This window comes from Lissotriton vulgaris, chromosome 10 (genome assembly GCF_964263255.1).
Source record: "Lissotriton vulgaris chromosome 10, aLisVul1.2, whole genome shotgun sequence".
Classification (NCBI taxonomy): domain Eukaryota; kingdom Metazoa; phylum Chordata; class Amphibia; order Caudata; family Salamandridae; genus Lissotriton; species Lissotriton vulgaris.
This window is the reverse complement of record NC_141698.1, coordinates 839,888,391-839,916,361: the sequence shown is the minus strand read 5'-3', so window position 1 is coordinate 839,916,361 and position 27,971 is coordinate 839,888,391. Positions and strand designations below refer to the sequence as shown.

Genomic DNA, 27,971 nt, shown 5'->3' with positions numbered 1-27,971 from the left:
GTTCTTGTGCATTGCAAAGAGAAGCACGAGAAACAGAAACGATAGTAGATGCTCCCTTTCAGAACTTTTTCTTATCGAGTCCCTATTCATACCTGCCTGACAGTTGCCTTTCATGCCGCAGATACAGGCCAGCAGTGTAAGACAAAAGTGTGAGATTCTGGGAAAAAAAGCACAAGGGGAGTATATTTTGCTTGTTGACATAATACAGGTCACTGATACAAGAGGTACCGACAGCAACAGAAATGTTCACTGGGTCGTCTCTCAGAAACCCTTTGTGGGTATCTGTGCGCCTTACAAATGTAAAAAATAAATAAATAAATTACCACGGGATCAAATTTTTGATCCACAAGTCCTTTGCTTGGTACTGGAGATACTGATACATCGGGCCCATATCCATTCCTATTGGTGGCAATGCTGCCCCCCGCTCCACACTCACTTTATGGACAGTGTAACTGGATATGAAGGAATATCAACAGGAGGTGGCAATGGAAAATGTCTTCCTCTCCCATCTTTTCCAGGATCAGGCCCTGAGGAAGCTGCTCCTTCTCAGATGTACATTGGAGTATTTCTTCAATTACTGAAGATACCACAAAGCAAGCCTTTATACAGTTTGCGGAGAGCAAGTGCTGCTACGGAAGTACTCCTGCCAAGGAAATGGTGTTTCACGATTTCCAACCAGTCCTCACATGCAGGTATCATCTTGAGATGTTCACTGAGTTCAGAACTTAAGAGTGGAAAAGTGTTCCTTATAATGGTGAAGTTCTAAATGCTTATGGTAGTGGTCAAGTCTTTCTTCCGTGGGACATCCCAGTGACAGTTCCTGCTATGTTCAAAGATGCTAACCAAAAGATCAAGGTCCCTCACTCGTCCTCTGTTAAACCCTGTACATCATGTTTGGGCATGGGACAAAACACATCTGCAAAAAAATGCAATGGAGCTGGTATGGTTGTGTGCTTGGTGTGCAATGGATCTAGATATCAAATGGATGAGGCATGTTCCCAGTGCCATGGTTGTAGTGGTCTAGTTCTTGCTGCTCAGCCATTAGTAGTATGAATGTTAGTGGAATGTTGGTGCCCGCGTGAGTGGAGTGTTGGAATGCTTGTGTGAGCGTGAGGATTCAGTTAGAGGAGTTGGAGTCGGGCTGAGCAGCAAGTGAGCTGCTCCTGGTGGGGTCCCCCCATGATACTTACTATCTGAAGAATAAAGCATCCTTCTAATGCTACACCTTGTCTACTCATCATTTATCCATCTTATTACATATGGCGACGATCAGGAAAAACCCGCATGTGTTGTATTGAAGGATGTTGAACTTAAAACGGAATTTATCAAAAACAGCTAAAACGAAATTGAAAACGGAACTTTAAAAAAGGTAAAGCAGCTGTTTTTGGGAGCCTGACACCTGGGGACCCCACCAGTGACTGTCACCGTCGCCCGCTGAAATGTGTCAGGACTTGAAGCTCTTCATGCGACAGTTGTCTGTTTGCTGTTTTTGTATCCGTAAATATACCGGACCTGTTTCTACCAATTTAAGATTTATCTATCACTCTCCCAACAATCTTGGATCAGTATGAGCCCCATCTGAAGAGAATCCGACTAATCCGAGGCACTGCGGAGCTCTAATGACAAGTTAAAGAGAAATCGGTAAAGTGATCTGGCTCGCTCGACATCGATTTCAATGTCAGGTCAGAGTTGTGTAATTTATCCATTGAGCGGGAGAGAATGAATGGTTGCTGCCATCTTCTGGATGGAAAAGGAACTTTTATTTGGGCTTTAAATTAATTCGAGGAGTAAGACTATTCAATTTCGTTTCCTCTGGGAGTCTGCACAATTTCGTTTCATATTGATTGGCACCTGGGTGAGCAGTTCGTCTGTGGGCAATGTTTATTTACTTGGTTTTGGCCCTATACATTTCTTGGAGCTCCCTATGTCAGTTAAGCCGCAGTCAGTTTGAATTTAGCTCGAGCCACGCTCACCTGCATCTTTTCACGAGACGATTCTATCTTCATGACATCAGAGTTCCTCCTGGACGTCTGTGTTTACTGACGTACCGTGAACCCCCTGGGTCTACGTCTACGTTGAAAAACGTGCCGCCATTTTGTGTTTTCACCCGAGCTCTACATTTAGTCACGCAATCTTCCGCTTCTGCCAATCATCTTGGCTCATCTGTGCCTGGCAATATGTTGAAGCGTCTGTGTGAAACTATCAACACCGTTGTTGTCATTGGCCTCATTGGCCACAGGGTGCAAGTTTTTCTCTCTCCACTCGAAGTACCTAAAGGATTTTCTGATCGGCGTGGGACATGTTCAACTTAAACCAGTTGCTGATTGGTGTGGGACATGTGCAACACTATTCTCGGGTGAGAGAGTTCGCTCACCGGCGGCTATCCTATTCGCTTTACTGTGTTTTTAGTTTAAAATTATTCGAGAGTTGGTAATAATTTTCGTTTTAAAAATAAAGTTAATTTGCCTGTGTTGCACCTTTAGCAACACCATGCTTTTGGCTTATTTATAAATATAATGAATTTGCCTGTGTTGCGCAGTTTTGCTTTTAGCAACACCAAGCCTTTCGCTACTTTATTTTACAAAAAAAAATGTAACAAATTTGCCTGTGTTGCTCAGTTACGCTTACAGCAGCACCAAGCTTTTAGCTTATTTGTTTAAAAAAAAAGAAAAGGTAATGAAGTTGCCTGTGTTGCGCAGTTTCGCGTTAAGCAACACCAAGCTTTTAGCTTATTTGTTTAAAAAAAATATGTAATGAATTTGCCTGTGTTGCGCAGTTACGCTTTCAGCAACACCAAGCTTTTAGCTACTTTATTTTAAAAGATGTCATTAATTTGCCTGTGTTGTGCTTACAGCAACACCAAGCTTGGTAGCTTATTTAGTTAAAAAGAAAATGGTTTGGCCTATGTCGCACTTACAGCAACACCGAGCTTTTTAAGCTTCATCTGCCACTGTTTATGTTAACCATTTAATTTGCTTGTGATAATTTATGCAAGTATTTACATTCAGGGAATGCATTTATATGTTATGGTTTTGGCCAATCTATTTATTATCAATGCTCTAAGCTTTGACTGTTTTTAGGGTAGTTATGTTTGGGAGCTGGTCTCCTTACACTTGTTTTATGCTTCAGTGTGGGTGATGCGCACACCTTTTTACACTGAGTTCTTCCTATACAGTTTTGTGCTTTATGCAAGTATAGATTGTTGCCTACAGCTTCTTAATTCAGCCAGTAACAGAATTTTCATAACACACATTCATTGCCCGTGTCATTTTAGTCATACTGGAAATGGCACATAACTCATTAATGTACGTTATTTAATTTAACTATATGATTATAGTTTGTTTTATCAAGGTTCACTTTGTTGTAGCCTTTGGCTACGTGGTCTTCCTGGCTTGTGGATTTTCCATTTAGTTAAGGGGTTGCCACTTTTTCCTGTGTACGGGGATTTCCACTTTATGTGGATAGGTCACTTCGTGATATTCACTTTTTCGTGCATATATCACCTGCTGTGTCTCTACTTATTTTGTTTTAATTTAATGGGTTTAATTATCCACTGTGTGTAGATTCTACAGCTTCTGTAATTTTGTGACAGTGTGTGATTTTATTCTTTTGGTTGTGGTACATTATTCCTCACCTTACCTTGTCACGTTGAACTTATTTTATAGTTCATCAGGGTGAAATCTTCACCTTTCTTAATATATTTTGTTTTTCTCTTACTCTTTGTAATATGCTTATGAATTGCATACTATGTCTTTTGTTCTTTATTAATGCAATGTATTTACTTTTGCGATTTATTGCATATTTCTTTTCCTTCACATCCTGTGTTAGCAATTTTACACCAATGTTATTTCATGTTGTGAATGTACGTACAGAATTTTTGTTTCCTTTCAAAAGGGGGAAGGTGATGTAGTGGTCTAGTTCTTGCTGCTCAGCCATTAGTAGTATGAATGTTAGTGGAATGTTGGTGCCCGCGTGAGTGGAGTGTTGGAATGCTTGTGTGAGCGTGAGGATTCAGTTAGAGGAGTTGGAGTCGGGCTGAGCAGCAAGTGAGCTGCTCCTGGTGGGGTCCCCCCATGATACTTACTATCTGAAGAATAAAGCATCCTTCTAATGCTACACCTTGTCTACTCATCATTTATCCATCTTATTACAATGGTATTGGCAATGCAAGTTGTTCTACATGCCATGGTCAAGGCTGCACAGCCTGCACAGTCTGCAATGGAAGGAGGCAGTTGCTATGCTGGTAATGCAGAGGCCATTTTAGGTTGGAGACAGCTAAATGAAAGCTTTAAAAGTCGGGAGTCTCCCGCATGCACCAGGTCTGTTGGGATGTATGATCACAGCCGGAGTTAATTGTACTCATGTTATCAGTCCCAAGCGGAGGAAATGTTCAGAATTGCTCAGAGAGTATCATGTAAATCTCAAGTGATACATAGCTCTCTGTTGCATTTGTGTAACCTTCTCTTCAGCCAGCACTGTTTAAGAGAGAAGACTTGGGACCATTTTTTTTTCTTTTCAAATGTCCTTCTCAGGCTCCCTGCACTTGTGTAAAGTGATGTTAATCGCAGCAGGTAGCACTGGGACTGGCTCCAAGCAGGAATGCCAAGAAAATAGGCACAATGGAGAGTGAGATCTCTACCTGGCTGTCATTACTTTACGCTTCCAAACCTTGAGAGGATCATCTGAAGCGGCAGAGTTAGGGTTGCCGGACGTCCTGGATTTCCCCAGAAAGTCCCGTCTTTCAATGTGTCGCCCCTGTGACCCAATAGTTTTATTTAAAACTAAGTAATGTCCTGGTTTTGGGGCGAGGGTCTGTAAGCGTGCACGTTACATTTAAAATACACTGCAGGCTCACATTTATTAGGGCTCTCTCCAGTTCCCTTACCAAAGGGATAAAAGTCAATTGTTATAAAGTTGTTTTATAAAGTTGACTCTCCTGCTGTGCTTGAGTGTCTCTGAAGCACACATCAGGCTGCAAAGAGGCGAAATCAGTTTTTTAGAAGGCCCTCAGGTGATGCCCAATCTTTCCCTCAGATTCAGCACAACTTCTGGGAGTGAAGGAAAGATCTTATTTGATCTGTTTTAATTTGAAATGAAGTTTGCAAACTTTAATGCTATATCACACTACAAAAAAGGTTGTTATGTTTTCTTACAGGTTCCAAATTATATGAAACACAAATGTTATTTATGGACAATTGTGCATCTCCACCCTTTTTCCAGTTGATACTGGTTTATAGTCCTACTTCTGTTTTTGTAGACTGTTCCGGTTTTAGGTTTTCTCAATCTGGTCACCCTAGATAGAGCAGCAGTAGCCTTTCGGGGATAGCATGTTTGCCTCTTTGTATTGCTTATCAGAAGTACCACTTGGGGAGAGGAGTTGGCCTAACAGATGGGGCGGTCGACCTCGGGAATTGGGATTGAGTCTAGGCAATGATGCTCAACATCCTGTGATTGTGGGCAAATCGCCTAATCTCCTTGTGCCTAACAAAAATGAATGTGTCCTCATGTAGCGCAACTGGCGCTATGTAAAGTGCTTCGATACCCGAATCAGGTCGAGGTCACGCTATATAAAACTCTGGAAAAATAAAATAAAAAGTACCTAATATAGAACTTCTTCACATGCAAATAATGTTGTTTCTTTCTACAGTTTTGCATCATCAACTTTCATGCCTTCTCTAAAATAGCCTTTTCTGTATTGCCATGCAAATTGACCATGGCATAAAAAATCAAATGTTTGCTCCCGCCTTTGTTTCAAATGGCCCTCTACTTACTTTCCATCCTCTGCATGGCCCCACTCTTGAAGCACAGCTTACTCTAAGTCACATATGTGTCTGCCTTAATATCTGTTTTTGTATTTCTGCAAAATGGACTCACCTAATTTCAAAGAGCACACGCTATCATCAAAAAGCAATAAACCTGCAACTTGAACTAGTCTCCTGTTAATTAATTATGCCAAACATTTCATGAATGCACATACCACATTCACCCTGGGAGAAAACCCTGCTCCTAATAATTTAATTGAAAAGAAACAGGACTAAATACATGAATGGAGTTCCTTAAAAGAACAAGACTAGTCTCAATAACCAACATTAATCACAGAAAAAAAAGAAACAAAAAATCCACTAACTTTAAGTTCTGGAGCAGCTTGTTGCCCAATTACAATTACACTACAGTACACTATAAGACTCTCCTGACTCACACTACTACTAATACCAAGTGTTCAGACAGTTAACTGTAGTTTATACAAACGGCATAATAATTCCTTTATACTGCTTGACACTCTTACACTCTCATAAGACAAAACTGCCTTGGGTCATGTCTATTGCCCAGCAGTGTACTAGTCCACATTAATAAACCACCCATAACTAATTAAGCAAGCATGAAATAGCGGAAAACATATGCCCCATGCTGCTGGCCAATGTACAACTTTTATTTAGTCCACCACTGCAGGTCCTGACAAGCTATATAATATGACCACTTCTTAACATCCCACAATGACAATCAGATATTGGATGATATTGATTAGTATTAAGTCTGTCCTCAATTTCTCCCATACACCTTTCTCTAAACGATCTTGATCCATCACATTTTTAAGCGCTGCAATAACTGAGCCTCGGTGGTCATCACGCACGACATGGAAACACCTCCGACACTGGATCAAAACAAAGGCAACGCACTGCTAACCACACTGTTGGATTGGCCCTTTTTGGCTAAAGTACGCTAAACTTATTGCTTTCCCCCTAGACCTTTTTACTGACATGGTGTTGCCCACTAAGATGCTTTGGGCTTTTTGCCACTGCTGATCAGTGTCAAAGTGCAACTACACTCTGTGTAAAGTATAATGGTAATTGGTTGTCCATGATTGGTATGTTTGCCTTACTAGTAAAGTGCACTATGTGTGCCAGGTTTGGTAATGCAAATGCTACTAGTGGGCCAGCAGCACTCATTGTGCAACCCACACAAGTAGCTTTAAAAGAGACAACTCAGGCCTGCCACTACAGTGCCTGCGTGCAGGTTGTTAAACTGCCATGGCCTTACCCTTCCCTTTCTATGCACATCAGACACCCCTGTGGTAGTTCCAATGTAGCCCCCTGAGCAGGGTGCAGTGCATGTGAAAGGTAGGACATGTACTGAGGTGTGTACCATGTCCTGACAGTGAAATAATCTCCATTTCGTTTTTCACTGTTGAAAGGCCATCTTGCCCATAGGACAGAATGGGGAGGCTGTGTGATATGTTTCCAGCCTATCTTCCCAAAGGCTTAAGATGGAGAGGTGAAGTTTACTGTGCCTGAACTCACAAGTCAATAACACATCTTTTTGTGAAGGATTTTTTGCATTGTGTGTTAAAAACCACTCTTTTAGAAGTGGCTGAGTTTTTGTGCTCTAACATTCTCTGTGTCTCTGCCTGGTTGTGGATTAACTGTCTGGATCTGGAAGTGATAGGATCTAGGGAATGTCTTGACCCAGGGGAAGAGGTGAGACAGCAGTAGGCTGACCTGCATCTGGAGTATGGGGGAATGAGTAGCCCCTGGAGGTGAAGAGGCCTGGGCTGCCACCATAAAACAATGGGGATATGTGTGTCCATGGTAATTCCTGATAGGAGCGGAGTGCAGGGGTTGAGTTAGGTATGTGCGAACTCGTGAGAATAAATGCTGTGCGCAGATTTATTGTGTCTGGTGGAGAAGTGCCACTTTTAGAAGTTGGCATTTCTGTGTGTTGTTTGATGTGAATTGCCTGTCTGGCTTGTGAGTGACAGGTGCTGGATGGTGTGGCTGGCTCTAGGAGCCAGGATGGATCTGCCCAGTGATGAACAGGGAGATCTGCATGTAGATGGGAGGGAGGAGTTGCACCTGGGACCTGAATAGGGCTGTGCCTTCCCTCCACAATGCTGGCTCCGCCCCCTGTGGTGCGTATGATGTCCCTGTCCTGTGAATAGAGGAGAGGAGCTGAGCACAACAAAGTGCTCAGGAGTTCCCCTGAACCAGTTGTATCAGGTTCCCCCAGACCCTCTCTATAAAAATAGAGGCTGTGTCCCCATGAAGTTGTTCAGTTCTTGGTTGCTGCTCCTGCCAGGGCGTGCTGCTGCTGGGGCCCAGGGGGTGCTACCATGAGGGCTTGCCTCCATGGGCCATGCATTGCCCTTTTTACCTTTTAGAACATTATGCGTGGACACATTCCTTCTTCAGGACTCCAAGGAGCTCTTTGTGGACTTGATCTGATCTTTTAGAAAGGACTATTTTTGTGCACTTAGCGCCTCGTGAGCGCTGTGCTGGATTCTCCTATTTTCCCCAATGAGGAGGGACACAAGGGCTCCGAAGCGCTGGGCTACTCGGCATGAGGGATTCCCCCGTGATGCAGGCATCATTGCGGGTGCCCAACCGTGTATGGATTTTTAAATTGCCTGTTTTGGGGAGAGCGGGTGCCACCCTGCTCTCCTGCTACTTATTTCAACTGCGGGTGCCCACCCCGCGTTTTAATGCTGTTTCGGCTGCCCACCCCGCATCTGTGTCAGAGAAAAAGCTCACCGCCGCGGCCAGGAGGAAGTCAGGCAACGTTTTGCCTGACGAAGGGCGGGACTTCCGGTTTCTCGAGGGAAGTCCCGCGCATGCCGCTGGTGCAGGAAAAGTGAGGGGAAACTCCAAGCGGGAGCCCACCCCATGCTGGACTCTGCCGGGTAAAAAAGAAAGGGGAAGGAAGTCCTGGGAGTCGGCATACCTGCGCGGGGCTCCCTTGTGCAAGGGAGAGCCCCGCTTGCCTGCCCAGGAAGAGGAGAGAGGAGGTCTGCGTCTGCTGAGCCGGGCTCCCATGTCCCGATGGGAGCCCTGCGTGTGAGGAGTGCAGCGTAGTGAGGTGGGCTGCCGTGACCTATAGGGAGCCCCAACGCCAGGAGGAAGAAGCCGAGGTTACCGGCCAGCGGGAGGCTGCCCGTGGTAGCGTGGCTGCTCAGCGTGGTTCCCAAGCTCAGAGGGAGAGCCCTGTATGGTGTGCAGAGTTTCTTCGGCCGCCAAAAGCCTTACGGGCTCCACCATGAAGTCCCGGTCCCAGAAGGGGGACCAGGCGAAGCGCAAATGGGGGAGTCCTGCCCCCAGAGCTGGTGAGTGGGGGCTCAAGAGGGGTCCGTGCTTTTCCCTGTAATGAGGCCAATTCCCTGAGCGGACCCGCCCCAATGTGGCCCCATTTGTTTTAAAGTCCCTGTGTGTGGGCTTGGGAGCACCATTTGGTTACCGCTGCAACATTGGGGGCACGTGTTTTTTTCGCTATTGGCCTCATTATTTCAGAGCCAGGTGGCTCCAATGAGACAGGCAGGTGTTGTTGAAAGAGCCTTTGCATGGCTCCACCATGGGCTAATTTGATTGAAGGGTCCCCAGTGGGGGTCCCCAGGCACAGTGGTGCCAGTTCTGTACTTGCTTTACAGCGGTGCCTCAGTTGCGGGCCGCTGCAACGAGGGGGCTAGGGTATTTCAGCAGTCCCTGAGAGGGACAGAAGCGGCACAGTGGTGCCAGGCCTCATTGGAATGTATACAGCTGCCTGGTAAGTAGTGGGTAGCTGCACCGTTTAGGCGCAATTCTTTGGGGTCTGAGTTAGGAGTGAGTTGCACTCCTGTGCCCCGGATAGTCCCAGCTGCACAGCAAGTAGTGGGCAGCTGCAACATTTAGGTTTGCGCAGTGGCGCACCCTTGACTTTCGCTGCTTTGGCAGCGCGCCCTGACTCTGGGACATAGGGCATTTGAGCCAGGGGGGCTTTTGGGATTGTAGGGCCCTGATTTGATGTGGTGCTAGGAAATGTAATGTGTGTAGTATGTTTTACGCACCCTTTTTTTTACCTCTAAACTGTGGTTTTTTATGATTATGAGGTTGGTTGGCATATTATGGTTTATGCTAGTGAGATTATGTTATCTGTTATGTATGCCCCTAATGTGAGTTATGCTTAGGCGGCTAGGGTCTAATGCGTTTAGACTTGTGAGGTGATGGTATGTGTTTTTGCTGGTGAGGTTGGAGCAGAATGTAATTCGTGCCTGATGGGACTGTGCATAATGTAGTTTATGTCACAGACTGATGCAAAGTACAGTGGTTACCCGTGTTTACTGGTTGTACGTTTTATGACCTATTTTACCTTTACCAAGTTCACCATGTGATGGTTCTGACAGTGGTCCATGTGGCCCTGTCAGGTGTACATAATCCCTTGTAAATATTGCCCTGTGCCAGTTGGCACAGTGTATATTATGTGTTTACTTTTCTAACGTGTTTTGAGAATACAAAGGCTATTTTTGATATAACCTTGTGTGGAGTTCCTTTTGTAGTGTGCCTGGGATGTTGTTGCTGTTGTGTACATGCGCAAATGCTTTACACATTGCCTCCGGGATAAGCCTGTCTGCTCGTGCCAAGTTACCAAGCGGGTGAGCAGGGGTTATCTTTGGAGTGTAACTCCCTTACCCTAACTAGAGTGGTGGTCTCTGCCTGGCTTTGGCGCAAGCCTCAGCCAACCAGAGATCCCATTTCTAACAGGCCCTCACTTAAAAAAATCCGGATTACACATACATCATAGAAGTGTATTTCAAAGTAATGCCAAACATCATGTTTAAGGACACTGAAAGGTCAAAAAGAAAGAAAACTATATTTTTCAAACAAATGAGAACATATTGCCACCTGTTGGGATCTCTCGTGGGTTTTCTCGTGCGCATTCTATTCTGTGTGTTCCTTGCATGGAACATAGAATGAGTGGTTTCAGCAGTTGCTGCCGGGGATGCTGTGAGACTAGCCTGGATTAAAGAAGCTCTTCAAACCTACTTGGCTGTCGCCTTCTTTTCACCACCCTTTATGGCATATCAAGTCTCTCCCTTAATAGGCTGGTATTTTGAAGAACCACCATTCCATTTCATGTAATTATAGCGGCTTCGGCCATTTTGCATCTGTCTAGTAGGAAAGTTAAAAAATACATTTGTGTAAGAAATCCCTATTTTCAAGAAAAGGCAGGAAGGGTTGTCCCCCTGCAATCCACACATATTCATGAGTTAAAATTGGTTCCCCTTAGTCCAAACACTGATATGGACTACTTTTTAAGTGGATGTTTACATGTAAGGGAGAAATGCTTTCTCTAAGAGTGAGGTAAAACAGCAGCAGAAGTGGGCTGATCCCTTACTTGATGCTGTAGTTGGTGTGAAAAACATGTGAATAAAAATATTAGATGGAGAGGGCTGGCTGAAAGCTGCTATATGTAAGTGTATTGTGTTAGAAATGGAGTCTCCATTTTGCAGAGGTTTGCACCCTGTCTAAGTAGGGACCCTCACTCTAGTCAAGTAAATAAGTTACACACCTAAGATAACCCTTGCTCACCTCCTTGGCAGCTTGGCGCAGAGCAGTTAGGCTTACCCCAGAGGCAATGTGCAACGTATATGTATCCACATAGTGAAAACACAACAAAAGGACTTTGCACCAGTTTGAAAACGAAAGCCAATATGTATCTGATTAAAACAAGACCAAAATGATAAAAATCCCACTGTCACAGGTCAATATATGAATTTTCAAAGATTAAATAAATGTGTAGTTCTTAAGAATCAATGTTTGTGCTTGATCAGGACAAAGTACCTTAGGCGTGTCAAAAATCAAAGACAATTTCCTGGCAGAGGAGGTGATGCGTTGTTTACAGATACGATACGTCAGTTCCTTACTGTAGTGAGGTGCATATGAAGAAATCGGCGCCCATGAACAATATGTCAAAGGTGAAGTCAAGCTGCGATGATTCCACAGCGTTGAAGCAGGCGTTGCGTCGGGGCGATGCATCACAGACTTCAGTGGTGCAGTGCTCGAGACTCACGCAGCAGTGGTTCTTCGGAAGCACTGTTACAAAAAGCTAGGGCCTGCGTTGTAAGCCGCAGTTGCTGTATCAAGCGGATACCACACTCTGGTGCAAGCAGCGGTGATTAATCGAGTTTTGGCAGTGATGCATCAGTTCCAAACGACGCTTGGAGGTGAGGCATCCATTTTTTTCTTTGTATCACCAGAACTCACTTCCTAAGGCTCAGGAACTGGTTTTGGCACCACTTGGGAGAGTAGAACTCACAGCAGCAGAGTTCAGGTGATTGAGGCTTCTTAATAGGAGGCAAGCTCAACTCAAACCCTTGGAGAACCTTGGAAGCAGGATGTAGAAAGCAAAGTCCAGTCATTTCACTCCCAGGACAGAAGCAGTAAGCAGCAGGCCAACACAGCAACGTGGTAGTCCATGCTAAAAGCAATTCAGCTCTTCTTCCTGGCATGTTGTCCTCAACCCAAAAGTGTTCTGACTATATGGTGTCAGAGGTCCAGTACTTATACCCAATTCAGCTTTTAAAGTCAGCACATTTCAAAGAAAGGTCTTTGTAGTGCACAAGGACCACCCCTTCCTTACCCTGGCTCCAAACACACTACAGGGGTTGGAGACTTCTTTGTGTGGGGACAGGCAAAGCCCTAGTCAGGTGTCAGTGTTAACTCCTCCCACCACAGTAGCTCAGGAAGGTCATCAGCCTGATGATGGGCCATCAGGATATGCAGGGCTCACCTCAGCTCCATTTTTGTGACTGTCTAGAGTGAATGCACAAACAGCTCAACTGTCATACTGACACAGACATCTATTCAGAGGCAGGCAGAGGCACAGACTGGTTAAAGTAAGAAAAAAACAAGTTTCTAAACTGGGATGGCATGTTGAGCAAAAGAACTATGGATTTAACCCAGATCTATTGACTGGGGGAGAATGTTTGTATTGGTCTGCATTTGGTCCATCATCTATGTGCCTTTTGCTTTCTCACCCTAAGTGTGCCGGGTATGCCCAGATGTGGGTCCCGGACTCACTGTGCCACTAGATTCAAGTTAGCCAGGGTGATGCCCTGAACCCTGTCCCTGAATGCTTGTTTGTGGTCCAGGGAAGACCTGGTTTGGAAGTTTGGTCTGGACTGTTCCCATGAGGCACAGGGTCAAGACTGATTAGCATATGGCTGGGTCTAAACTGGGGTGGCATGGTGAGCAAAAGAACAATGGATTTAACCCAGATCTATTGACTGGGGGAGAATGTTTGATTTGCTCTGCATTCCGTCCATCATCTATATGTCTTTTGCTTTCTCGCCCTAAGTGTGCCAGTAATGCCCAGACGTGGGTCCTGGGCTCACTGTGCCACTACATTCAAGCTAGCTTGGCTGATGAGGGGTGATGCCCCGAAAACGGTCCCAGAATGCTTGTTTCTGGTCCAGGGAGGACCTGGCTTGGCAGTTCAGTCTGGACTGTTCCCATCAGACTGATTTGCGTATGGCTGGGTCTAAACAGGGGTGGCATCGTGAGCAAAAGAACGATGGATTTAACCCAGATCTATTGACTGGGGAGAATGTTTGATTTGCTCTGCATTCCGTCCATCATCTATATGTCATTTGCTTAATCGCCCTAAGTGTGCCAGGTATGCCCAGACGTTGGTCCCGAGCTCACTGTGCCACTACATTCAGGCTAGCCTGGCTGATATGGGTTGATGCCCCGAAACCAGTCCTAGAATGCCTGTTTATGTTTCCAGGGAGGACCTGGATTGGCAGTTCAGTCTGGACTGTTCCCATGAGGCACAGGGTCAAGATTGATTTGCAAATGGCGGAGTCTAAACTGGGGTGGCATGGTGAGCAAAAGAACAATGGATTTAACCCAGATCTGTTGACTGGGGGAGAATGTTTGATTTGCTCTGCATTCCGTCCATCATCTGCAGGGCTCGAAAATTCCACTCAACCGCTCGCATAGTCGAGCTAAATTTAACAAGTTCGAGCTGTTTTTAGGTCCTGCTCGCCCTTTCTGGCGAGTTGGAATACCAACAAACTTTTGTCCCCTGTCTGTGAAAACGGAGCAAATGTGACAAGATAACAAGATTTAAAGGCATTTTTATTGCTCACAAAGTTATTGAGCAATAAAGATGCCTTTAAATCTTGTTATCTTGTCACATTTGCTCCGCTTTCACAGACGGAGGTCAAGTAGGTTGCAGTTAGGTCGAGGAAATTTTTAGGTCTCGCCAGAGAGACCTAATATTGTTGTGTTGCCTCCCAAGGGAGACAGACCGGGGCACGAGCAGATTGTGGTCTGTGGACGCGCACGTCCAGCCACGCGCACATCTCCTGTCCCGAGGCAAAAGCATGCAGTTTCACTTTCGCGTCGACACTGCACTTACACCAGGCTTTTAGTAGACACGTAAACAACACAGCATTCAACATGTAAGTCTTTAAATGTTTCAAATGTAGATATACCCCTCTTACCATCAATTGTGGTGACTTTGCGCTGGTCTCATATCTTCATCGGCATACTGCAGCACCGCGCGGGCCTCCGTCTTGATCACAGGAGCCCCCTAAAGTCTGCATCGCCACCACTGTGCACGAGCCGCTGATCCAGGAACAGCTCATGCGCAAGCAGCCCTCATGCTCCTATCCCCCCTCTGTCTCCTCCCCGGCCCGGATGTGGAGCACAGGTGCCGCGATGCTTGTTTCTTCTTTGTAATGAGATTGCTGTAAGTTGAAAGGACGGGAAGCAGTGCGGGCATGCATAACCCAGATTCCGCCAGCAAAACTGATCACTGATGCAAGCCGTGCTTGAAGTTGACGCAGTTCAAAGGCGGGCTGGCCTGCAGTTGCACGAGAGACTTACATTCCAGGAAGGGAGTTCATGATTATTTTACCTCGTGGCACAATTTATTTCAAAACCCAATCTTACATTCTCTGCTTTATACGATCTACTTTGAGTCAAGATTTTTTTCTTGCTGCTGTTAAAAGTGCCTGATCAATTCTTCCTTAGGACTCTTGAAAACTGCTCAGCCTTGCTTAATGTCCAATAAAGGTTTCTGCCAGCACAGCAATTAAATTCACATTAACAATTTCACTTCTCCCCAGCACATATCCTGACACAGCACAAGAGCAGAGTTTTAGGCTTGCAGCTGGAAGCAAAACTATGAAACAAGGCAACTTAAAAAGAGTCCTGAAAAGATACACAGAGACGTGTTAATGTATGGGCAAAGTAGGCAATGTGATTGCCCAGGGCCCCTACCTCCCAGTGCCCCCCTCTCATAGTCAACCTTCTCTCTCTAGTTCACCCCTCTCTATTTTATTTCTGTATCTTAACCTCTTTTCTTCTGCATGCCTGCTTCTACAACTGACTCGGACTCTCTTTGCCAGTATCATCATAATGATGTTTATGGCCCCTAGAAAGACACTTTCAAATGCTTTTGTTTTAAAACCAGTAGCGCCAAGAAACTGTAGTCGGATGCAGAAACACAATGCTATAATGACACAGAAGTGGCATCTGAGTGATCCTGCTTCTGCTGAAGGACAGATGTCAGCACGGCTCACGCCGTAGGCCACTAGTTGTATGGCTTGCAACGTACATAAGAGTCAGTTTAGACCCTCTTGTGCTTGCTTCTTTTTTTAATATAACAAATTAATTATTGTATAATAGATTTTCCCCTTGAGCGTACCTTTGCTATTTTTTTGTTGTTTGCTTTTTGAGCACATTTCGTCATGGACGTCTGAGTAGTGGCATTATGTTATTTTATTATTTTCAAGCATCTGATGTTACCTTATGGAGACACATTTACAGGGTATAAAATTAATGCATTATACTTAATTAGTGCATAGATGGTGTCATGAGAATGTTGCTTTAAATCCCAGTTCTTAAAAATACAAATGAAATTACTGATTCTTTTGCCTAGAAGTATCTCACAAACACACATTCATCATTGCTTGTTTCTGGTGAGAAAGAATTGCCAGCTGTGTGAGAATGAAAAGAGTCTACATGGCTAGTTGGGTAAAGACAATAGCTTTGTCTTCAGATCCGTTAACAGGGCAAGACATCCAACAACCGATCTAACAGCAAGGAGGAGACAATTACTCAAGGAGAGATTAGACATGTTAACATTCTTGCACCTCATTCTCGCCTTAGAAGAGCAAGGAATTGGAAGGGGTAGGAAAGGAGAGAATGCAAATTTAACCTGAGCTTTCAACTGAGAATTAATTTCTAAAGGGTTCTGCATGTGCTGGGCCCAGAGCCCCATTGTGCATTTCTCTGGTAGCCAGAGGCGGACACAGTGATGAGGAAGATGTGGCCAAACTTCATTTTTTTTTTACTCTCTTTCTCTCCATGTCAAGTCTTTGTGGAACATTTACAGCCGTACTCTCTCTCTGTGGACCACCAGACTGACCATGCTTTACTTGGGTCACCAGACCTCCTCCCCCTTAGTATCGGGGACATGGTGTAATCATTGGAGTGTCCGGATCATTCTTAGGTTCCTTTCCCACCTCATTACAGGGTGCCAGATGTTAGACGGCTTCTCCTCTGCCCTTTCGTATTCCAGCCAGGCCATATTAAATGATGATTTTAACCAGTCCTCGCTGTTCGGGGGAAGGTGGTCTTTCCATCTCCTACATATTTCCCTCCTTGCCAGCAATATCAAATATAGCAGGAGCCCTTTTTCCTGACTAGTTGCTAGCTGCTAGAAGGGTCCATCATCCCCAAAAATAACTAGTGAGGAATTTACTTTAATTGCAGTGCTAAAAAGTCCCGACAGTGCCTGTCCTATCTCTTTCCAGTATTGATCTAGCTCTTTGCAATCAATAAACATGTGAATATCATTAGCCAGCAGTTCCTGACATCTTGGGCATTTCGGTGGGGGAATAGGGGCAAATTTCCCAATTTTATAGGGGGTGTAATAGAGTCTGTTAATCACGAAAAAGTGATTCTTCTTCAGACAGGCAGGCTTTATATATTTATATAAAATCTTCAAAGATGGTTCAAGCATGCCTTCTGCCTGCAATGCCAATGCGGTGTTGTTCCAAACCCCCTCTGCCGGTGGTATCCCCATATCTGCTCCCTCTACTAAATGTTGGTACCATAGTGATATTTCTTTTGCTATGGGTGTGGGAGATTGAATAAGCCTTTCTACCACCTCATTACTCCCCATCTCCTCCCGTTCCGCTGTATGCCAGGATACTAATTGGAGATATTTGAACCTTGATAGATCCATCCCCACCTTAGCCCTCCAATACTCCCATGGGTGTATCCCCTCCTCATCCTTTAGTTCATTCCACTTCAAAATTCCAGCTCTCTTGATGGATATGGCCAGGACATCTTTTAGACAGTCGGGGGTACCGGGCGAGTCCCAAATTGGAGATGAAGCTGAAAAGTATCCAATCCCACTGCCTACCCTTACCCTGTACCATACCTCCAAAGCTGTTTTTAAAATCCTCAGACGGACCTTCTTGAAGTATCTTGGAGAGCCAAACTTATACAAAAATTCATTATTTCTCCCTTCTACTCTTACCATTTCTTGCAATAGTTTGCCCCAGGATGAATCGTCAGGTCTAGTAAGTAACATGCGGAGGCTCTTAAACTGAAAAGCCACGGCATAGAGGCTGATATCCGGGAGGGCTAGCCCACCCTTTAACAGTCTTCTTCTAAGTTTCTTCCAGGTTAATCGTACCCCTTTATCTCCCCACACAAAACTCCCAATTTTGCTCTGAATTTTGATCACATCTTTCTTGGGGAATACTAGCGGTATAGTTGAAAATAAATATAAAAGCTTCGGGAGAACAACCATTTTGACTAGGTTCACTTTTCCAAAAATTGTTAGTGGGAGGTTCCTCCATCTACTAAATAGACCGTCTATTTCCTTAATAGTTCTATCCAGATTTATCTTGGGAATCCGATCCAGTTCCCTCACGATGTATATCCCCAGGTATCTAAACTCCACACTCTCCACTCCTAGCCAATGATCTATGTTCCAACACATGACCTCAGTTTTCGATCTATTTGCCTTATAGCCAGACAGTGCACCAAACTCTGCTTTCAATTCCTCAATACGAGGGATAGCTGTCACTGGGTCACTCGTGTATAGGACCAGATCATCCGCATAGAGGGCCAGCTTGGAGCTATACTGCACAGACTGAAAAGGTGTTATAATAGTATCGAGCCTAATAGCCTGAGCGGAAGGCTCAATATATAAATTGAACAGTAACGGGGAGATGGGACACCCCTGTCTGGTTCCCTGCTGAATGCTGAATACTGATGTTAATGTTCCATTTAAAAGGATCCTAGCAGAGGCACCCCTATAACAGCTCTTAAGCGTATATATAAATAGTGGCCCAAACCCCATTACTTCAAGGACTTCCCAAAGGTATTTCCAGCAGACTTTGTCGAACGCCTTGGCTACGTCGAGAGCTACCTCTGCCAAGGGTTCTGATTTTCCAACTGCAAGGTCTATGTTACCTAACAGAAGGTGTGTTTGATCTTCAATGTGTCTACCAGCCACAAAGCCCTTCTGATCTTCATGGATCAATATAGCTGTTAGTTTGGCCAATCTCCCTGCCAAAATGCCCATAAAGATTTTGTAATCTGCATTTAGCAAGGAGATTGGTCTATATGAGTCTGCTCTTTGGAGATCCTTCCCGGGCTTCAGGATCAGGACTATTATAGCCTCATTCCAAGAGTTTGGGACCCTGCCTGTTGATGAATAGATTGAGTTAAAAATAATTTCTAATATTGGGCATAGAGCATCTGTTAGGTATTTATATACCTCACTAGGTAATGCATCCATACCAGCAGCTTTTTTTATTTTTTTATTTCTTAATCTGTGCTGATATTTCTTCTACAGTTATGGGGGCGTCCAAACTATTTCTTCCCTCCTCAGACAATTTTGGCAAATTCTTATTACTCAGCCAGGTGCTCATGGCTTCAATGGGCGGATTCACCTTTTCTTTATACAAATCTGAAAATAGAGAAAGAAGGCAGTTTTGCATATCCTCAATACTCCTTGATGTTTCCCCATTATTGTTGATTATTAACTCCTTGATGTCATTCCTAACACGATCAGTTCTAGATTTCCATGCTAGTAGTGCTCCTGCCTTTTCTCCATATTCAAAATTGTCCATCCTGCTTGAATCCCACTGGGCTTTACACTTTGCATCTAAACTCCCTCTATACGATTGTTTAGCCAATTCTAGATCCATTTCAATCTGGGCAAGTCTTTCCTGCTTGCTACTATGCACATTAATCCTGTCTTGCTCCAACTGCCCTATTCTGATCTCAATTTCCTTTAGTTCCCTCACTTCCAATCTGTTCTTGGCACAAACTAATGCATGGAGCTTCCCTCTAAGTCCTGCCTTATAGGAATCTCAAACATTATCTGAAGTGGTAGATCCCAAATTAAATCTAAAAAACTCTGATGTGAATGTCTGAATCGATTTTATAGTCTCTGGGCTAGACAGAATAGCCCTCTTTAACGTCCACCTAGACTGTGTCTGTGCAGTACTTTTCGCAAATACTAACTGTATAGGAGCATGATCTGATAATAGGCTAGGCTTCACTTCTACCTTCTTAATATCATTAATTGAATGCCTATCTGTGAACACGTAATCAATCTTAGAGGCATGTTTAGTCTTCTTACTATAAAATGTATGTCCCTGTAGTGTACCCTGCTTAGCTCTCCATACATCCTCCAAATCAAGATCGTGAATCATGTTTCGTAATGCACGCCATATCTTTGGTGCCCCTACGTATTTGCTCAAATTTGACCTATCTTTGATGGGGTCTAGTAATACATTAAAATCCCCTCCCAAGATATAAGGTGGTGCTTCTAACATCAATATGGATTATAGTTTCAAGAGGTAAGATGGATCGTCCACATTTGGGCCATAAAAAGAAGCACATACAACCTCAATGTTGTTCAATAACATTTTAACAACTATCCATCTTCCAGAGGAATCTGTTTGGACCCCCCTAATTACTGCTGAAGTGCCTTGTTTCACTAATATGGCCACTCCTCTATTATGTGTTGTCTGCTGGGAGACCTCAAAGTCCTTTATCCATTTGACCTTAGAGAATATGGGTCGACTTTCAACTACACTCAAATGGGTCTCCTGTAATAGACAAATCTGAGCGCTCGATATTTCCAGATATTTGAGAATAAGTCTCTGTCTACGAGGACACCGCATTCCATTCACATTCCAGGTGATAAAAATGGTTTGTTTACTCCCTGTACTTTGTTCTCCCATCATTTTTTCTATTCCTCAACAGGCTTAGTTCCTTAGCTCTAGTGAGATGAGTATTTGCTTGAATTTTATCCCTATGCCCCCCCTGTGCTCCCCCTGTCCCCCCTCCCCACACTGACCCCCCTGTGCCCTGTCCCCCCATGAGGAACCCTCCCTTCCAATAGGCTAAGCCTATTTGGCTAGGCTCCTTCTCCTGGATGCAGTTTTATTTACAATTAATTTATAGTGTTTGTAGTTTTGTAATACGCTGTCATTAACCAGTCTCTATATAGCGACCTTACGGCGTAACCCCAATCCGGCATACTAAATCTCAGAAAAAAAAGAAAAAGGAAAAACATATAGAAAAAATCAAACTAAGAGTAGAGAGGGAAAAAAGGAAAAATAAAAATAATAATACCAGGAGGCCAGGGAAAAGAGAACCTCTATCCCCTACCTATCCCCTAACTATACACCTTTTCCCCACCTACTCACTGCCTTTTGAGCCTTGTTCTTTCCTAATTTTCAGGATTAAATTGTCAGCATCTTCCCCTGTTTTCACCAAGTGCATGTGGTTGTTCCACATCACCCTTAAGTGTGCAGGGAACTTTAGTTGTGCCTTAACCCCCAAGCCATTCAATTCATCCAGTCTTTTCCCAAGCTCCCATTGTCTAGTAGCTGTCACATGAGAGATGTCAGACCTTATTTGAAAGTTGAAGGGGTTGGAGCTGTTAAATACAATTGTTTTCTCTTTCAATGCTGACGAGAGAATCTGCTCCTTTACAGTATAAGTCAAGAAATTTACCAAGATTTTCCTTGGCTTTTGCCTAGCAGGATTTCTTCAAAAGGGGTCTCGATGTACCCTCTGGATTTCCTGTGTTAGGTCCACCGTCTCATCTCCTTTCAAAACAGTCCCCTTTATCAGCGATATCACAAAGCCTTTCAAATCGGCTCCTTCCATTGCTTCTGGCACATTGAGTATTTTTAAATTGTTCCATCGAGAATGGTTCTCTAACCTCTAAACGTCTTCTTTTAGTTCTCGGTTTTGTGCACTCAACTTTGCAACTACTTCATCTATGGAGTGCACTGAATCCCTTATAAGTGGTAGTTGCTTCTCAAATATTTCTGTCCTTAGTGTGACATCATCAAGTCTTTTTGCTAGAACTTTGCACGAGGCCTGGATGGCTGCCTGATTGGCTTCAGAGGTTGAAAAACGGCTAGCCAACTCAGATTTCGTTGTTCTCTGAGACCGTAAACCTATGTCATATCTCCTCCTTCATAGTCAGAAGGATATCTGCCAGCGTTGAGGAGGTCACGTCCGCTTTAGTAGTATCTGTCTTACTGGAACTAATCTGCGCTGGATTCCCCTGCGGCTCAGGTGTTTCAAACTTTTTGGAGGGCTGGTGACTGGGGTGAAGATTTTCCCCCTCTTCCGTATTACCATCTGTCAGCACAGAATATTTGTTAGAGAGAGTCACATCTGGATGTATAGACTGATTGGTTAAATTGACTGTCTCAGCCCCCCCTGCACCTACTTGAGTCACTTCCGCCCCATCAATCATAACCACTTTGGCTGTCTCATTATTCATGGGGATTTCCGCCGGGGCTTTTGCAGGTTTCCTCTTAGGCTCGCCGCCCCCTTCACTGGGGAAAGCTTATTTTGCTCTACCCCTATGTCCTGTTTTATTTACGTTCTTTTGGGGAGATGAGGCCAGTAGTGGTGTGGATGTCTGTGTTTTCGGGGGATTTAAAGGTTTGGATGGTGTCTGAGAGGTACTGGTAGCCATTACTTTGTAATACGTTTTCAATGAGGGGGTGACCTTAGTATATGGTGGAACGCTTTCTTAGTTCTAGCCTTCTTTTTAGATGTTCATGTTCTTGCCGCAGCCTCCTCTAGACTTTTATCTGAGCTATCAGCTTTGCCCCTACCTTGCCTATTCCTAGACCTTACAGTAGAGATAGGTGGGGACACTCGCATAGGATATCCTGAATTTTCTTGCAGGGGGTCTTGTGTTAACCTTGCCCTCAATGCATACCTGTTAACTCTTACAGTTCGGTTTTGTACCGGAGCGACACCTCCCTTCTGCTCCTCCTTTTCCACTGCGTCTTCTGCTACCTCAGGTTTTATTTGATCATACATCCCCCACTTTTTGGCCCCCTCAGAGCATACAATGTCATCTTCCATCCATTCCCCTTTCTGCAATAATGCAGTGACAACCACCTTATCCGATACTTTCGGTTTACACAGCTCAAACAGCTTAAATAGCCCAGCTCTATCAGCTCTATCAGCCCTCCCCGATAGATATCTTAAAATGTACCTCCGGTGATGCCCCTGCACGGGGGTTACTTGCGCTTGATCCGCAGATTTTAAACTTAGTACTGTACTAACCCTGGTAGTGCTAATGAAGGTACTTGTACCAGCTGCACCTTTATGGACCGCTTCACTTCTAGCCAGAACGGCGTCTCCTCCTTTCCACGGCGACTGGAGCACTCCCAGTGCCCAAAGCAGGCTACAAACAGAATCATGCCTCCTTCGCGCTAAAGCTGCCTCCTCCCACCGTGTTTGATGAGGCTTCCCGCTAACGCCTCCACAGATGCCGCTGCCGCCTCTGCCTCCAAGTCGTGAGGCTCCCTCTGCATCCCTCGCCAGGTTTCGCTGTTCCGCTCCTGCGCCCATTCACTTCGTCTCAGTCCTCCCGCCGCACGTCAGGGGGGATCCGAAAAGGTAAAACCGCTACCACTACTGCTTCGTTTAATCCAAATGTTAATCACGCCTGCATCCAAGGAGCCGAGCCGTGGCCGCTTAGCTGAGGGCCACCATGTTCCTCAAGCCGCCTAGGGTAGACTCGATGTGGCCAAACTTCATGACCATGTTAGAAAAGTTGCAGTCTCCTAGACAGGTAACATTGTAGAGCCAAGTAAATGGAAAACCACACGTACAATCAAGAGGAATTAATGCTATTATCATAACAAGCATTTGCAATGCAATAGGTCTAGCAGTTACGCAAGTTTGAGCTATTGGCATTGTAAATGGCTATGCCTTTTATTTTGGTATTGTTGTTTTTAAAACATAAATAAAAGACATGTAATTTACAATGGCAATAGATTAAGCTCGCGTAAATGCGAGACCCATTGCATTGCAAATGCTTGTTTAAGGTACTAGTCCTGCAGGACTAGTACAATTTTTTTGATTTTTCGAGCCCTGATCTGTGTGTCATTAACTTTCTAAAAGTGGCATTTTTAGACCTGAAATATAAAAACCAATGTCACTAAAAAATGCATTTTTTAAATTGTGAGTACAGAGATGCCAAACTCTCATTTTCTATCAGCTCCCAATTGGAAGATGCAAATGTAAAATGTTACAAGGCAGCTCCAATGCTAACCTATGGGAGATATCGGCCATGCTGTAGTAAAATACAAATGTAGCACTTTTTTACTACTAGGACATGTAAAATACAACAATACATGTCCTACCTTTTAAACACACTGCACCCTGCCCATGGGGCTACCTTGGGCCTACTTTATGGGTGCCTTACATGTAATAAAAGGGAACGTTTGGGCCTGGGAAGTGGGTGCAGGGGGCCAGGTCGAAATGCCAGTTTAAAACTGCGCACACAGTCACTGCAGTGGCAGGTCTGAGACATGTTTGCAAGGCTACTCTTATGTGGCACAATCAATGCTGCAGGCCTACTAGTAGTATTTGATTTACAGGCCCTGAGCAGACCTCATGCACTGTATACTAGGGGCCTACTAGTAAAACAAATACGGCAATCATGGAGAAACCAATTACAATGACCTTTTTGGCAGAGAGCACATGAACTTTAGCATTGGTAAGTAGTGGTAAAGTGCCCAGATTCCTAAATCCAACAAAAAGATGATCAGAAAAATAGGAGGAACAAGGCAAAACATTTGGGGCTAACCCTGCAAAAAGGGGCAGGTCCAACATATTGTATATTTAAAACAAAGTTTAAAGTGATGTTATGGTTAGGCCTTGTAGTAAAAAAAAAACTGAAAATTGCCAGTTTAGGGATTGAACTATAACTGTCGCTCCTGTCACACACTTCGTATGATCCCACATATTACATTGCTCATGATATGATAAAATGGCTTCACTGATGACATCTCAAAAGACATCATGCTGTTATTGTGACAGTGACTTATAGGGTCCTTAAACATGATGAATTTCTGGCCATTTAAAAAATGTAAGCTAAGATCCTATTACCATACCTAAGTATAACGCCACTTTAACAATAGTTTTTTCATTGAATGACCTTTTTTTGGTCATATTTCATGATGAGCGTACACCCACCCCCTCAGGCAACCAAAGGCCAACCCCCTGCTGCATAAGGAGGCCTCAAAAATCCACTCAAAATTGCCAGTAACATTTTATTAGATCAAGCTATTTTTAGCAGCTACTAGCCCCATCTGGTGAGTAAACTCAGGCTAGAATGGAATGGGTGTTCTGTTCATTCAGAAAGTGAAAAGGCAATAACATCTTGTTTTTACCGTGACACATTTGCTGTCTGTTCAAGGAAAGAGGTCAAATGTCAGTTTGTCTTTTAACTAATTGGTGCTTGGAAAATGGGGTTTATTTTTCTCTTACCAGAGTTAGAGAAAAATAACTGACATCTTCAGACAACAGTCTTGAGAAAAACACATAGCATTTAAATAAATAGCCTGTTAATTAGTATTATAAATATCTCAAAATATATCAGGATTGGGGACTAGCTAGAAAAATTATTTATGGACTCTATTTAATAGTAATTCAAATTCCAACATAATGGTAGAGTCGAATTTAAAATTACTATTTCACAAACACCGCTTTTAAAAGAAAATTGATGGACTTAATGCTTGAATTGTTCTCAGCCACTGATAATGGCTTGAGCTGCATCCCAATCCATCATTATTGTGCACACCATGAACCTTAGTTTGGACCCAGCCATATGCAAATCAGTCTTGACCCTGCTCCAATGGAAACAGTCCAGCTCAAACTGCCAGGCCAGGCCCTCTCCTCTCTGAACTGGAAAACAAACAACCTAGGACCGGTTTTGCTCTAGTTAGGGCTCATCAGCCAGTTATAGCATGGCCTGTATTACACTACCAACATAGAACCATAGACCATAGACCCTTCTGGTCGTTTCCTGAGCTACTGGCACAGTATTTCAAAATTGGGGTCCTCTGGACTGGAGTTAAATATGTCTGTCGGGGGCACTGTAAAGCAATATAGATATATCAGCTAAGAAGATATTAATTTGAATGTGGGGAGAGGAAGACCTACTAGACACCAGACAGCCCCTGTCAAGTTAGGGTGCATGAGTTTGCCCAGAAATTAGGAAGCCCAGCTACCCCAGACGCTAGGTCATGATGTGTTGATGTGGAAGTATGAATGGCAGCCGAGAGGATGATTTATGAGCGTTAATGCACCCCAAAATGATTTGAGAAAATTTGGGGCCCAGCTATTCAAACCCCTGGCCTGGATTGATGTTCTGAATTGAACAGCTCCTTTGTAACTGGACGAGTTGCACCATGTGAATGAAGGCAGGCAATGAGGTTTATGTATTACTTTTATGTCTCTGGAGATGATTTAGATTTTTCACTAGAACCAGTTACTTTACTGGGTAAGATGTATTAGCTAATTATGAATATAATTGATGTTGAAAAGCTTGATTTCATGATTTGTAAATCTCAAATCCCTAATACCAATACACTACATACATATATTACAGAAGAATATGCCCTTTGTACACCCATATGGTATTAAATAAACTGCACTGCAATTAGATGATTTGTCAGAATATCCAGGATATAAACATCCACCTGGCAAGATATTTTGGGCAAAATATTGCTATATAGTGAAAGCAGGAAACCAGAAGACTGGGCTTGGATCTCAGCAGCACTGCAAACAAACGGGAGGGCACAGTCCTAGCATAGGGAAGCACCTGACCCCTTACGGACATCAACCTCACCAGATCTTGAGGGAAGCTCAAACAACCCGTATTGAAGCACCAAAGGACCATACTACAAGATCAAGGATTGGAATAATACGCTGGAATATCGCTGGGTTCAAAACGATCACAGCTAACAAAGATGCTATGGAATTCCTCCAAACAGGAGAAATCCTATGCTTACAAAAAACATGGCTGACAACACCTAGCTTGATCAAAGACTTTCAGGCGTTTCATACATTGGCTCACAGGAAAAACCTTTTTGGGAGACCCACCGGTGGGATCTCGATCTACATAAAACTAAACCTGCAAGTACGAGCTAAGGAATGGCCCACCCATTCACCCCATGTCCAGATTCTAAATATAAAAAGATTGGCGCTAAATGGAATACCAATTACCAGTGCAGTAATTAACCTTTACGTTAATCCACAAAAGTAGGAAAAATTCAAGAATATTAAGACAATCACTGACCTGATCAGAGAATATCTCTAGAAACACCAGGACCATGAGTTCATCGTTAATGGGGACTTTAGCCTGAGAGATCTTTTCTGCCTAGAACAAAACAAAGGGGAAAGTGGGCGGAGAATCATGGAGGCCTGCATCAACAAATTTAAGCTGTGGAGCGTGAGCCGAACAGGACTGCCGAATAGTAAAACATAACTCACCTTTAAAAATATTTCCACGCTAGATTACATTTTTATGAGTAAAGCCTTGTTGAGGAGGCGCAAAGGATATAAAGTGTAAAACTCTACCACAAGTGATCATCATCCACTATCCATCCTTGTGAACATAAGCGCTAAAACGCACAAGGTGCATCTTCCAACCGGCCAAATACTCGCTGCAACCAGCGGCTCAACATCAAGAAATAGAATCAAATCGGGACTTTCCTGCGGGGCCAGTTATAACCAATAGAAGCAGGTTACATCCACAACTGGTATCGAGACAAGCTGGACAGAAACAATGGTCAAGCTGGACAGAAGCAACGATCTGAGTACAGGAAGTGCATCCTCACAAAAAGGAAGACCCATCGGAAAGGGGCCCATCCCCCTCTTTGACCACAAAGAATTCAATGAGAGGAAAAAGAGGTGCCGTCAGGCAGAGTCACAGCATAGGATGAAAAAGTGTGCACGGTCAAAACAAAACCTGCAAACTGTTAGAAAATCTCAAAAAAGAATTATCTGGCATCTGAAACATACTTATATAGAGGAGAATTAGAAACACATCTACGCCCTACTAGCACCCGAAAAAACCCGGGAATTTTGGAGATATGTTAGATGCCTCCACGGCGTAGTCCACACAGAGAATGCTGTACCCAGCAGCGAAGGGGCAGCCTATGCAACAAAGCTCTATGTCGATATAGACACATCATTGGATAATCCTATGGAGGTGGAGGGCAATCACTCAGGTGAACCCAAGGTAGCCCATATGGTGACAAAAGAAAAATATACTCATTACATCCTGAAGGGCATCCAAAAGTAGAAGAAAAAGGCCCACCGGGTAGTATCTTCAATGAAGACTGAGAATTCTGTGCCCCTCAAATGGCAGTTCTGGAATCATGGAAAGGCTCCATCTTGCACCCCGTCTACAAAAAGGGGGATGCATCACAACCAGAGAGCTACAGACTGGTCGCCTTTCTGGATATTGATGGGAAAGCGTCTGCAAAAGTGCTCTTGAAAGAACTTGGTCTGGATAAATGAAAATCACATTATACCTCAATACCAGACAGGATTCCGGCCCCCAATTCATCCACGCTGGACAATGCCATCGCCCTGTCATATCTGGCAACACAAGACACAGAGGTTGCCTCCCTACTGATCTACGTCTGCTGTGTAAACTACAGTGCCGCCTTCGATGGCATCGACCACAACATACTCTGGGCCAAACTTGCAAAGTGGGGCATCCCGAGTAAGCTTTTGGCGGGCATCATGACGCTCCAAACGGGCACATGGGTTTGCACCAAGCTCATGCAGACTCATGTGATCGCCAAGATCTATACCAAACAAAGGGCTAAAACAGGGCTGTGA

At 44.1% G+C, this 27,971-nt stretch overlaps 1 pseudogene; it reads left to right on the top strand.

The window, feature by feature from the left end:
* Positions 1 to 112: 112 nt before the first annotated feature.
* On the top strand, positions 113 to 27,971 carry LOC147688867 (protein SSUH2 homolog; annotated as a pseudogene).